The following is a 10,537-nucleotide window of genomic DNA, read 5'->3' on the forward strand; positions in this document are numbered from 1 at the left end:
ACCATTACTGCACATGTGGATCTAAAGCATACATCAGACTGCGAAAAAACTGGGGAGGTATATGCACACTGGTGAATGTCCACATTCCAGCGTTGGTGATCCTGACGAGTGACTTGAACATTGACAGTTTCCCGAAAGCAGATGCTCACCTGAGGAAGAAGAGAACTGTGGAACAGCTGACTCAAATGAAGAGAGAGAATTACTTTTCTGCCAAATCAGAAGAAGCTTTTCATGCAATCCCATATGAACACAGGCTGTTCAGCCTCACTTCACCAGTGTTCAGGACAATCTTCATGCCAAGATTTCAGGTTGGAGCAAATACTAAATGGTTGCAGATAACCAGGTGGGTGTTACTGCAGACCATCAACACAACCATAAAGGGATTCAACACAATCAAAGAGGAGTTAAGGGCAATCCGGCTGATGACTCTCCAGAACAGATATGTACTCGACATGATCACAGCTATGGATGGAGGTGTTTGTGCAAAAATACGAGAATCATGTTGCACATTTATACCATCTCACGATGAAGAAAATGGGACTCTAACAGAGGCAATAGGTATGCTGACGAAACTACAGAATCAGATGATTGATGAAACTGACGAAGTTGATGATGACAGCTGGTTTGGATCACTATTCTCATGGGTTCCACAATGGATGGCAGATGCATTCAAGTTCCTAGGAGCCCTGGTAGTAACGATATTGCTAGGATTCTGTGTTATCAAGATAATAATCTCTCAGTGCCAGAAACTGCGAAAAAAAGCCATAAGGTTGAGGATCATGATTGATGTCGAGCCAAGATGGAAGCCCAAATACCTGACTGGCGAAGAAATAAGAGACTTTGTGAAGGCCAGCATTCATGCACCAGAAGGAACAAAGTTTCTATATCCCAGGAAGCACAGAAATTATGTGGGAAGATGGTTTTACTGCAGCCCAAATGGACAGTGTCAACTGATGACGTGGAACAAGGACGAACACGTGAGAACAGCAGGAAGTTTAAAAGGAGTAATAAAGATATGGACTCCAAAGAGACATTTCTTCAGACCATCATGTATAGACCCAGAAGATGAAGAAAGAATGGACCCAGGTGATGAATTGAAGGTGAATACAGAGGAACCAAAGAAGATGGATCCAAAGAAAGAGGTGAAAGTGGTCGATGAATCGCCCAGAGGGGGAGTGTAGAGGAGTACAGCCCGCACTCCAACCGTCCATTTTGAAGTACCAGGAACATTCACGCCGAAATATGTTACGTATGATGAGCAAATAAACCAGCAGAGAGCCGCAGTGGGGCTCTGTCCAGTACCCACCAGAAGAACAACGCCTATTGAAGTACCAATACCAAGGAAACCATGGGCAGTAAGGTACCCATGAGAAAACCATATCAACAAATGAAACGAAATGAAGATTGTCTAAGTACAGTCCCTGAAGAAGCCAAAAAGGTCTTAATGGAAGACGAATGGTGACGCCACAAGAACCCGGACTGACTCGCATATAGAAGAGATGACTACCAGAAAATGACGTAAAGAGACGAAAACTCCATGGACAAGGGGCGTCATGGACCTAAAGCGAAAAGACGATGTCAAATGTAAGAAGCTTAAGCTGTAAGCATGATGAAGATATTCGACCAGTTTACGCATGTACATATGCTTGGAACCGCAAGAAAGCTAAGAAAATCGTGCGGCTTGCTATGCTTAGTAGAAGACAGATCGCAGCAAGCGCCACCTACACATATCTACCTCAAAAGAAGCACGTTATATAAGTATACTTCCGCTTTGCACAAGAAGCAGAATTAACCAAAGGGTTACTAAAGGCCACACGACGAGAGCTTCGTATTCAACAAATTGAGAATAAACAGCAGAAACGAAACTCAGCAGAGGCAAATCGTGCCAAAAAAGCCAAGGTTGCATCAGTAGAATAGACAAACAGTAGCTACAATTAATTGGAGCTAAGAACAGAATATCCTTCTTCAGAAAGGTCAAGATAAGAAATTGGAGGCAGGTGGTGGGTGAAACGAAAATCAAATACACGAATTACATGAAGAAGAGGCAAATTCACGGTGTCTGAATTCCTTGACCAGCCGAGCAAGAAGAAGTGAAACTTTCACACCTATGCATGGCAGCAGGCCAGGCGAAGATATCAGAACTTTTCCAGACAGGAGATGCAGTCGCGAGGCCAACCACAGTGAAATAATTGACACATGGCCACTAAAGTGATGATTGATTGTAACAATAATTGGAGGAAGGCCGGGGGAGCTAAGGGGCACCCTGCACCTGGCCGACCATTCTGTGTGCTGCTAGGCAAAATGGAAAAGTATGAGTGGGGTTGGTGCCAACCCAATTATAGTGGACCAAGTAATCTAGGGTCCTATAGTGAGTAGAACCAATGAGACGTCGTACTTTTAGTGAGGTTTAAGTTAGCCATTTTGAAGGTAGGGCTTCGATGCCCCACCTGACGGTGTTTACCCAATCCCCTTACTCCGTTACCATATACAGATATAGTACCTCTATTAAAGTTAACTTTCCTGAACCAATAGAATTGCATGCCAACGTGTTAGCGTTAAAACATCAGTGATGACGTGTTTTTAGTATAAATGATGTGTTGTTTATGAAGTTCGTTGGAGTTGTGAAGCGAGAGAGAAGATCACGCCTCCGCTGATATTCATGAGACTCTCCATTTTTTGTACTTGTCATTACACGGACTCCCTTTGCCAAACCGTTGAGTTGTCATTATTGATTTGGTGTTGGAGAATTAATCTGCACCCCCATCCATCTCACAGGTGCTGCTATCTTGTCTTAAAGTTCTTCTGGCCAAACCCCGACTCTCTGGGCCAGTTGGGGGTCCCCGAGTACACCATCAATGTTAAAAGCCTTGTAGCGTTCATCTAAATTGTTAAGACGAGCTTGTGAGCCGATGATCAGAAGTACTGTCTTATCGTCGTTTTGACAAAGGCAGTGTGCGGCCATCCAGGCTTGAATCTCTAGGTAGATATTGTTTATCATTTTGGAGTCTTTATCATAGAATCCAGAGAGCGTGATGAGGACCTGGGTGTCAATCAGCATAGTTAGTGTAAATGACACCCATGTTATCAAGACGATCAAAGTGCAGCTTAGTAAAAATGTTAAAAAGCGTAGGCGATACACATGATCACTGTGGGACTCCACAGTGGATAGGTACTGGGGGAACGGACGCAGCAGGTGCAAAGACCCTTGTTCTATTTGATAGAAAAGATTGAATCCAGCTGGCGGCATTCGGTGAGAAGGCTGCAGCTGAGGTAAGGTGTTTGGTCAGGATCTGATGGTCGACAAGATCAAACGCTGCAAATAAGTCTAATAGAAGGAGGATGGCCAGCTTGCCCTTGTCTTTGGTTTCATCCATCTGGATTTTTAGGTCTAAGAGAGCGGTTTCAGTGTCATGTCTTGGTCTGAAACCGGACTCCCGAAGGCCTAGTAGATCATTTTCTTCCAAGTGTTTTTGAATTTGGAGATGGGAAACTCGATCTAATATTTTCAAGAGAAATGGCACTGTTTTTATGGGTCTGAAGTTGGTAGGTATGTTGAGGTCTAGGTTGGGTTTTTTGAGGAGCGACATGACCCATGCCTCTTTTAGGTTATTGGGGACTGTGCAACTTTTGAAGGAAGAGTTCATTAAGGCTGTTATGAACGGTGCTAGTTCTCTTGCTCCATCCGTAATGACCGAGGCAGGGCAAATATCTCCCTCACAGTTAGAGGGTTTGAGACCCAAGATGATGTGTTCTACTTCTTTGATGGTGACTGGAGCAAAATGGAAATGGGTGCATGAAGGGCCTTGAGGATCGGGTCGTTTGTGGTTGTTGGCACTCATGGCTAGGCTGTTTTTTTTTCTTCAATTTTGGGTTGTAGTAAGGCTATTTTGTCTGAAAGAGCCTTCTGAATGTTTGCACACTAGGCTGTGTCTTGCCTGCAAGTTTCTGCGGGCGGTGCAGGTGACTCTAGTTCCATTAGTCTGGAAAATAGTTATTTTATGCTGAATCTTTCTCTTTTGGTGCTGATAATAGCTGCCTTGTAAGTATTAGCGGCTCTGGTGAATTTCTCTTTGTTGAGGATAGAGAGATTTTTTCTCCAGGTGATTTCGGAGGCTCTTTTAGCATTGCGCAGCAGTTTTAAATCAGCTGTAGACCATTTATTTAACTTGGCAGAGGGTTTAGCCTTTGAGTTTTAGTGGTGCAATTTTGTTTAGTGCTGTTTCCAAGATATTGTTGTACACTTTGACCAGCGATGAAGGGTCCTCATCTGAATTGTATGGTATGCTGACAATGGGCTGTAGTAGGGGCCGTAAATTGTCAAGAGTGGTGTTGTGCTTATTTCTAGACAAGGTTTGAGGAGCTAAGGTTGAGTTGGTATTAAGGCAGGCCTTCTCATGTATGGAGAAGTTGATGCAGTGGTGGTCAGACCAGGCACAGGGTACATTGGTGAGGATTGTGGTGGAGCAGTCGAGGTCTGCCAACCAATCCAGGGTTCTGCCTTTAATGTGGCTTGGTTGATTGATTCAGAGTTTGAATCCTAGTTGTGTAATGGTGTTATCCAAGATAGTGGCATTCGGATCTTTAGGATCGTGGAGACCTAAGTTCAAATCTCCCAACAGGCTGATTTGTGAGCCAGGTTTAGTATTTTGTGTCTGGAAGAGTGAAATGTCTTCCTCGAAGGAGGAGATGGGGCCAGGAGGCCGATAGATAAGATGTAAGTAGTAAGTTGCGGGTGGCGGAAAGCGGGAGTTTAACTGAGAGGAGTTCCGCTGAAGGGAGAGGAGAGCTTGAGAATTCTCTAAGGCAGAGTTGTGATTTGGCTATGAAAGCCACGCCGCCACCTTTGCCAGTGGCTCTGTCTGCTCTAATAATTGTATAATTGTCAGGGCTGGGTGGGCGTGTGCTGAGGGTGTGGGTCGGGTGGGGTGTTATGGGTGGGTCGTGTGTGTGGGTGTGAGTATGTATGTGTGTTCACATGAGAAATGTGCGAACTTTTGGTAGTTCGCACCTTTCTCATGCAAATGTTTTGCCCGCGGTAGTTTCAGCCGCGAGCAAATCACTTAGATTCGGGCTGACGCTAGGGAGGGGCCTGCAGCTGGAAATAACCAAGTTTCTGATATGGCCAGGAAGTCTAATTGGTTGGTGGAGATGGAATCTGCAATGTCGAGAGTGTGGGCAATCAGGGAGCGAGCATTGATAAGAGCTCCTTTGATGGATGGTATGTCTGGGGATGCATCTTGTGGTGAAGAGACCGTGGGAAGGGGTGAGTTATCGATGGGGCAGAGGGCGCAAAGCTGGGGTTAGTGATCTGTGCCATGGTGGAACTCATGCTATCCTGTTGAATGACATGGCTAGTTTTTATCTTCTTGTGTAGGAAGCGAGATCCCAGTCTTGCATTCCTCCTAATAAGAGAGTAAGGGACAAGTGGCGTTGGTGTGGAGGTGTAGCGGTAGATCCTTTCTACTGGATTGATTGGACAGGCATTGGGTGAGGATGGCGCGTTAGAGCCAACAGGGGGTAGGTTGGCCTGGAAGGGAGGTAAGAACTCTGTCGGTGTAATGGTGTGTCTAAGAGTAGAAGGGTAGCCATGGTGAGCATTACCCTACGTAAAGTGGCCATTTGGACAGAACTTGGAGAACAGGAACTTATGGTTCAGATAATACTACACAGGTCTAGACTAAGCAATGGCACCCACCAATCAACTAGAGGCCGACTTGTAGGTGAATGTGAAGCGGTGCTGGTAGTCAGTAAAATAGGCTATGGGTGAGATGCTGGGCGTGTTGGGTAGCATGGTGGGCGAGACCTAGTAGTTTGTGCTAAGTATTGGTGTTTTGTGGGTACTCAGGTTTGGGTAGTACTAATAGGCAACACAGTGGCTACACCCAGTAGGTAGTATTGGCAGGTGACACAATGGCTGGGCAATAGGCAACACAATAGCTAGGCAAGATGAGCAGTACTAGTAGGTAATGCAATGGCTAGACAGGGTAAGCAGTACTAGTAGGTAATGCAAAGGCTTAGACAGGATAAGCAGTACTAGAAGGTAATGCAACAGCTAAGCATGATAAGTAGTACTAGATGGCAATGAAATGGCTAGGCATATCGGGCAGTACGAGTGAATAACACACAGCAGTGTACCACAGTGATTGGGCGTGATAAGCAGTGCTAATGAACAATACGGGACTACTGCACAGTTGATTGGACACTTGACGCTGATGATAGGTCAGTAGGCGGCGTGCGAGAGTGTAAGACAGATAATGAGGCCCCGGAAATGCTTTATGCAGGGGAATAGACAGGGCACAGGGCTGCTTGTAACAGGCAATGTAGGGTATGCAGTGAGACGTTTGCTGACGGTGAGAGCTAAGGAGGCCTAATATGATGAACAGAGTAGTGTTAGGCATTGAATACAGTACAAAGGGCTATGTCCATTGAGCTCCTTGGGTTGTGGCGAGCAATTGTCATGAAGGCGGTCGGGAGTCTTTGTGCTGATGATAACAGATACCATAGACATTTTGGTGGGAGTTCCGAGGAACAGATTACAGATGATCATATGAGAGATTGTCGGAGTTGCTCACCGCAGGCTGAGAGGAGAGGTGAAGGCCAGGGACAAATGGGGAGACAGGTATGGATTTGCACTTCGATGTAGCAAGACAGGTGCAGATAGGCTTCTGGCCTTAAGAGGGGGCCTTCGAGGAAGGGCCGGCTTGCGCCTTCCGGTGGCGCTTGTCGGATGATGATGAGGAGGCTGGGCCAAATCGAAGCGTGCAGCTCCGTGAGCACTGTTGCTAAGTAACATTCCAACAAATGCGGGGAGTGGCCATTTTAAACAGAGTCCTCATGTAGGTGAACGAAATGTGCTGCAATCTGTAGAAATGTGGCGATAAGCAGTAGGAGAGTGGCCATGCTGGGACCTCACTGCAATTCCAGGAACATGTGTGGGTACTGGCAGGCTTACCCTGGCGGAGGAAGAGCCAACAGTGGAGCGTGCTTCTCCTGAAGCTGACACTCGAGGAAGAGGGATGGGCTCCTGCCCTCCCTGTGTCGATGCTGCACGGCGTTATACAAAATTGTTGTACAATATAATTGTATTGTGTATATTAGTGTGAGGGTCAGATACTAAGTCATTTTTATTAAGTCTTAGTTTGGTAGGCAGTACATCCTTGTTAGGCTAGAGAAAGCTAGGCATTTGTCTCACCCGTTTTTTATTTAATTAAATGGCATCTTGTGAGAAAAGTCTACCTTTGTGCCCGTCTCGCATTTCTGACTCCTCACAATACCAAGAAGAAGGTCGTGGGTTAATCGCTGTGGAAGTGTTGGGCCAGAAGGAAACTCCAAGCCTGGTGCAGCAGGTGGCAGTTGAAGGGCCATATATAACTGTGCTACAAAAATGCATGCAGAAGCAAACTCTAACAGAGCTGAAGGGATCGTCAAAATCTTCCCACGGGGTAAACGTTGAAGTACCCTGGGGTCTAAATGTTCCTGGAGAGTCTTTGCCCTGTCAAACAAACCTACATTTGCAAGGAATGTGGTGTCCAGTATGTGCCAAAAAGGCTTTAGCCCAATGAGAAAGGGTTCTTGAAAATCCAAGAGACCCTGACACTGGAAGTTGACACGCCTGGCAATCATCCCGTTTGCTCCTGGCACTGTTTTTCTAATCCTGGCGTTCTGACCCTCGCGTTTAGATAACAAAAATGGATTTAATATTCATTGAAAAAAAACACACTTGGCCTAAATAAATCACTTTGATTTTGACACTTTAGTGTGTGCTGGCCCCTTCACCTTTTCAAAATGCCGACTGCTTGTTTAGTGGCACCACCACAACAAGCAGTTACTGCACCAGTGCAAGATTTAACCATTAGCATAAGGAAGCTAAACATTTTCCATGATGGGTCTTGCCATGCCATCTCCAGAATCATTGTATAGGGAGCTGGAGTTGTCTGTATAATTTCAGTGTGGCTATGTGTTTACGTGTGACATCTGTGTTTGTACTTTGCTTAAGTGTGACAAATTGTGTAGAGTACTTATTTTTGTGAATGTTCCTTTTATATACATCATGCAAAAACGGGTGGCAATTTTGTGAATCCTGCAGTTTGTTACAGGTTCGAATCCCCGTATGACTGATTCAGCCTTTCATCCTTCCGATGTAATAAATTGAAGACCATTAATTTGGATAATATAACTATCTCTTATTTTTAACGATACACAGTGGAAACATAAGATTAGAAAGAGCAAAATAGAAAACAAGAAACTTGATTGTACTTGTTTTTACCTAACACGTTCCGAAAAATGTTGCTTTTATATTTTGTGGTTTGGTACTGCAATTCGACTCTAATATAAGCAACTGGCTCTGCTCATGAAAAACAAACAATGGCGAATTCTTAGTATGTTTGTGTTAAACTAAAGATGGCATGGTAAGAGATGTGGTCTATTGGGTACATTGGAGACAATGAAACATGGACACTGGGTCTCGAATCCCATCTTCTCCACTTGACCATATTTTGGGATCCTATGCAACCACTTTAATTCCCAGGCCCTTGTTATCCCTTGTGATCGCCTGCAAGAGATTCAGTTGAGTTTGCACTATAAAAAAAGCAAGCCAAACATTTACACTGATATGTACCAGCGTTGCACCAAAACTCAGTCCATGGAAAACCCCACCACACACACCCTGTGCCCCAATCTTACACACTGTCCATTTCAGCCCCTTTTTAATGAGGCCCTTTGTCTTAAATCTGCCATTACTAAGGGGCATGACTGGTGCAGTGGTACTAGGCTTTGCCTGGCAAATAAGTCTACACTTGGCCTATGACAGAATCATGCTGTCATGTGCGGCTGTACCTTGCATGTGATACATAGATTGGTCATATCAGACTTTACCTAAAATGCATGAAATTGTAGTCTTTGGGAGACTGGGGCTGCCCTTAGTATATTGTAGAGGTCACTGGTCATGTGAGGTTGTGTTTGATAATATTATGAAAATGCCTGGCCTATGAAACTTTAACTGACATAAGATTGCAGTAGCTGGCCATATGAGGCTGTACTGGCAACACCCTTTGATGTATAGGCGCCACACAAATGCTCAATAAATAAATAAGACATCAGTGCTACTGGCCTACGACGTTCTTGTGGCTGGTTGTGCCTCCTCCCTATCGGCCTTCTAGATGCACAGGCCTGATGGGCGATGACTGTGGCACCACTGATCTTGCTTAGGGACAAACCTGACATGTACTGAGCTTCAACCGGACTGCACCCACCATGACTGACACTATCACATCCCCTCCCACCTTCTTGGGAGGTCTCGAACTGGGTAGGATGTTTTTCGTTTCACTGACTCCTGCTGAACTTAACACAGTGTACCACTCAAACACTGAAGACTGCAATGTGAGTGTGTTGGATTGGAGGGGGTTCCCATCAGTGATGCATGCCTCTCTAAACAAGCTACACAGAAAGGCACAAATCAGGATTTCCAAAAGGGCCGAATTGAGCTGTAATATTGTTCAAACGCCCCATTAAATTTCTGTCTGAAGAATTGGTCAAGACCAGCTAGGTCTTCAAGAGTTTCCTCAGTTTTCCGATTATCCTCCGCCATCTCTTGTGGTGTCCTTTCCGGGGTGTCTGTGCACTCTTCCAGTGTGGTTGCATCCTTCTTCAGGTCCTGAATCGCTTGTTTTACTTTTGATGTGAACGTCGAGAACTGGTTTTGAAAGGATGGAGTTATCTTGTTTTGAAAGTCATTAAAGCACGCCTCCAGATCTTCCTTAGACATAGCCATGGTGTTGGTGTTGCTGTTCCGAGGTGCGCCCTGGCTCTCTTCGGTTGATGCCGGCTGGCGTGGGGGTGTCAGGGTCTCAAGCTCAGCATTGTTGGAGGGTACCTTCATCTGACGCAGCCGCTGGGTTCTTCTTACCGGGAATGTCCCGCCCCCTGTCCCCCGGCATTAGCCAGCGACTTTAATACACTTGTGGCCTCAGAGCGGTGGGGATCCCACAGTGGGGAGCTGGCCTTTTTTTGCTGTCCCCCCCACTGGATCAATGACCCTAGAGGGCTGGTGCCTGGAGGCCGCTGGACCTGTTTTCACCTTCGCCTCCACAAATCTTGCGTTGGGAGGACCAGCGCCCAGCAAAGCAGGGCGAGTGGCACAGCAGGATTAGCCCCTCCACCCAAATCGAGTGTGGCCCCAGCTGCAGGAACTGGATGTCGAGGGCAGTATAAGGGGACCCCCGTTCCTTGAAGTGCCTAGTGGGGCCTCACTAAATGTATCTCAGTGTTGGTTGAGCCTGGTGGCTCTGGGAGAGGGCCACACCCCTTGCAGATCTAGCCGCTGTTGCAAGACGCCCGCAGTGTTTTAAAATGGGTGTATATTATGGAGTGCTGACTGTCCACTCCCTCCCTGGGGAGCTCTCTGCACAAGGTTTGTTACTTTGGGAGCCCCAGCAATTGGGGCACACCCGAGGATAGCCAGGGGTTTCACACCCTAGCCCAGATCAGAGCTGATGGGCAATTGGGAGAGCACTCCACCCCGGGCTGGGGCCGCCAGCAC

The sequence above is a fragment of the Ambystoma mexicanum genome, chromosome 6q, assembly GCF_040938575.1.
Source record: "Ambystoma mexicanum isolate Mex_15411 chromosome 6q, UKY_AmexF1_1, whole genome shotgun sequence".
Lineage (NCBI taxonomy): Eukaryota > Metazoa > Chordata > Amphibia > Caudata > Ambystomatidae > Ambystoma > Ambystoma mexicanum.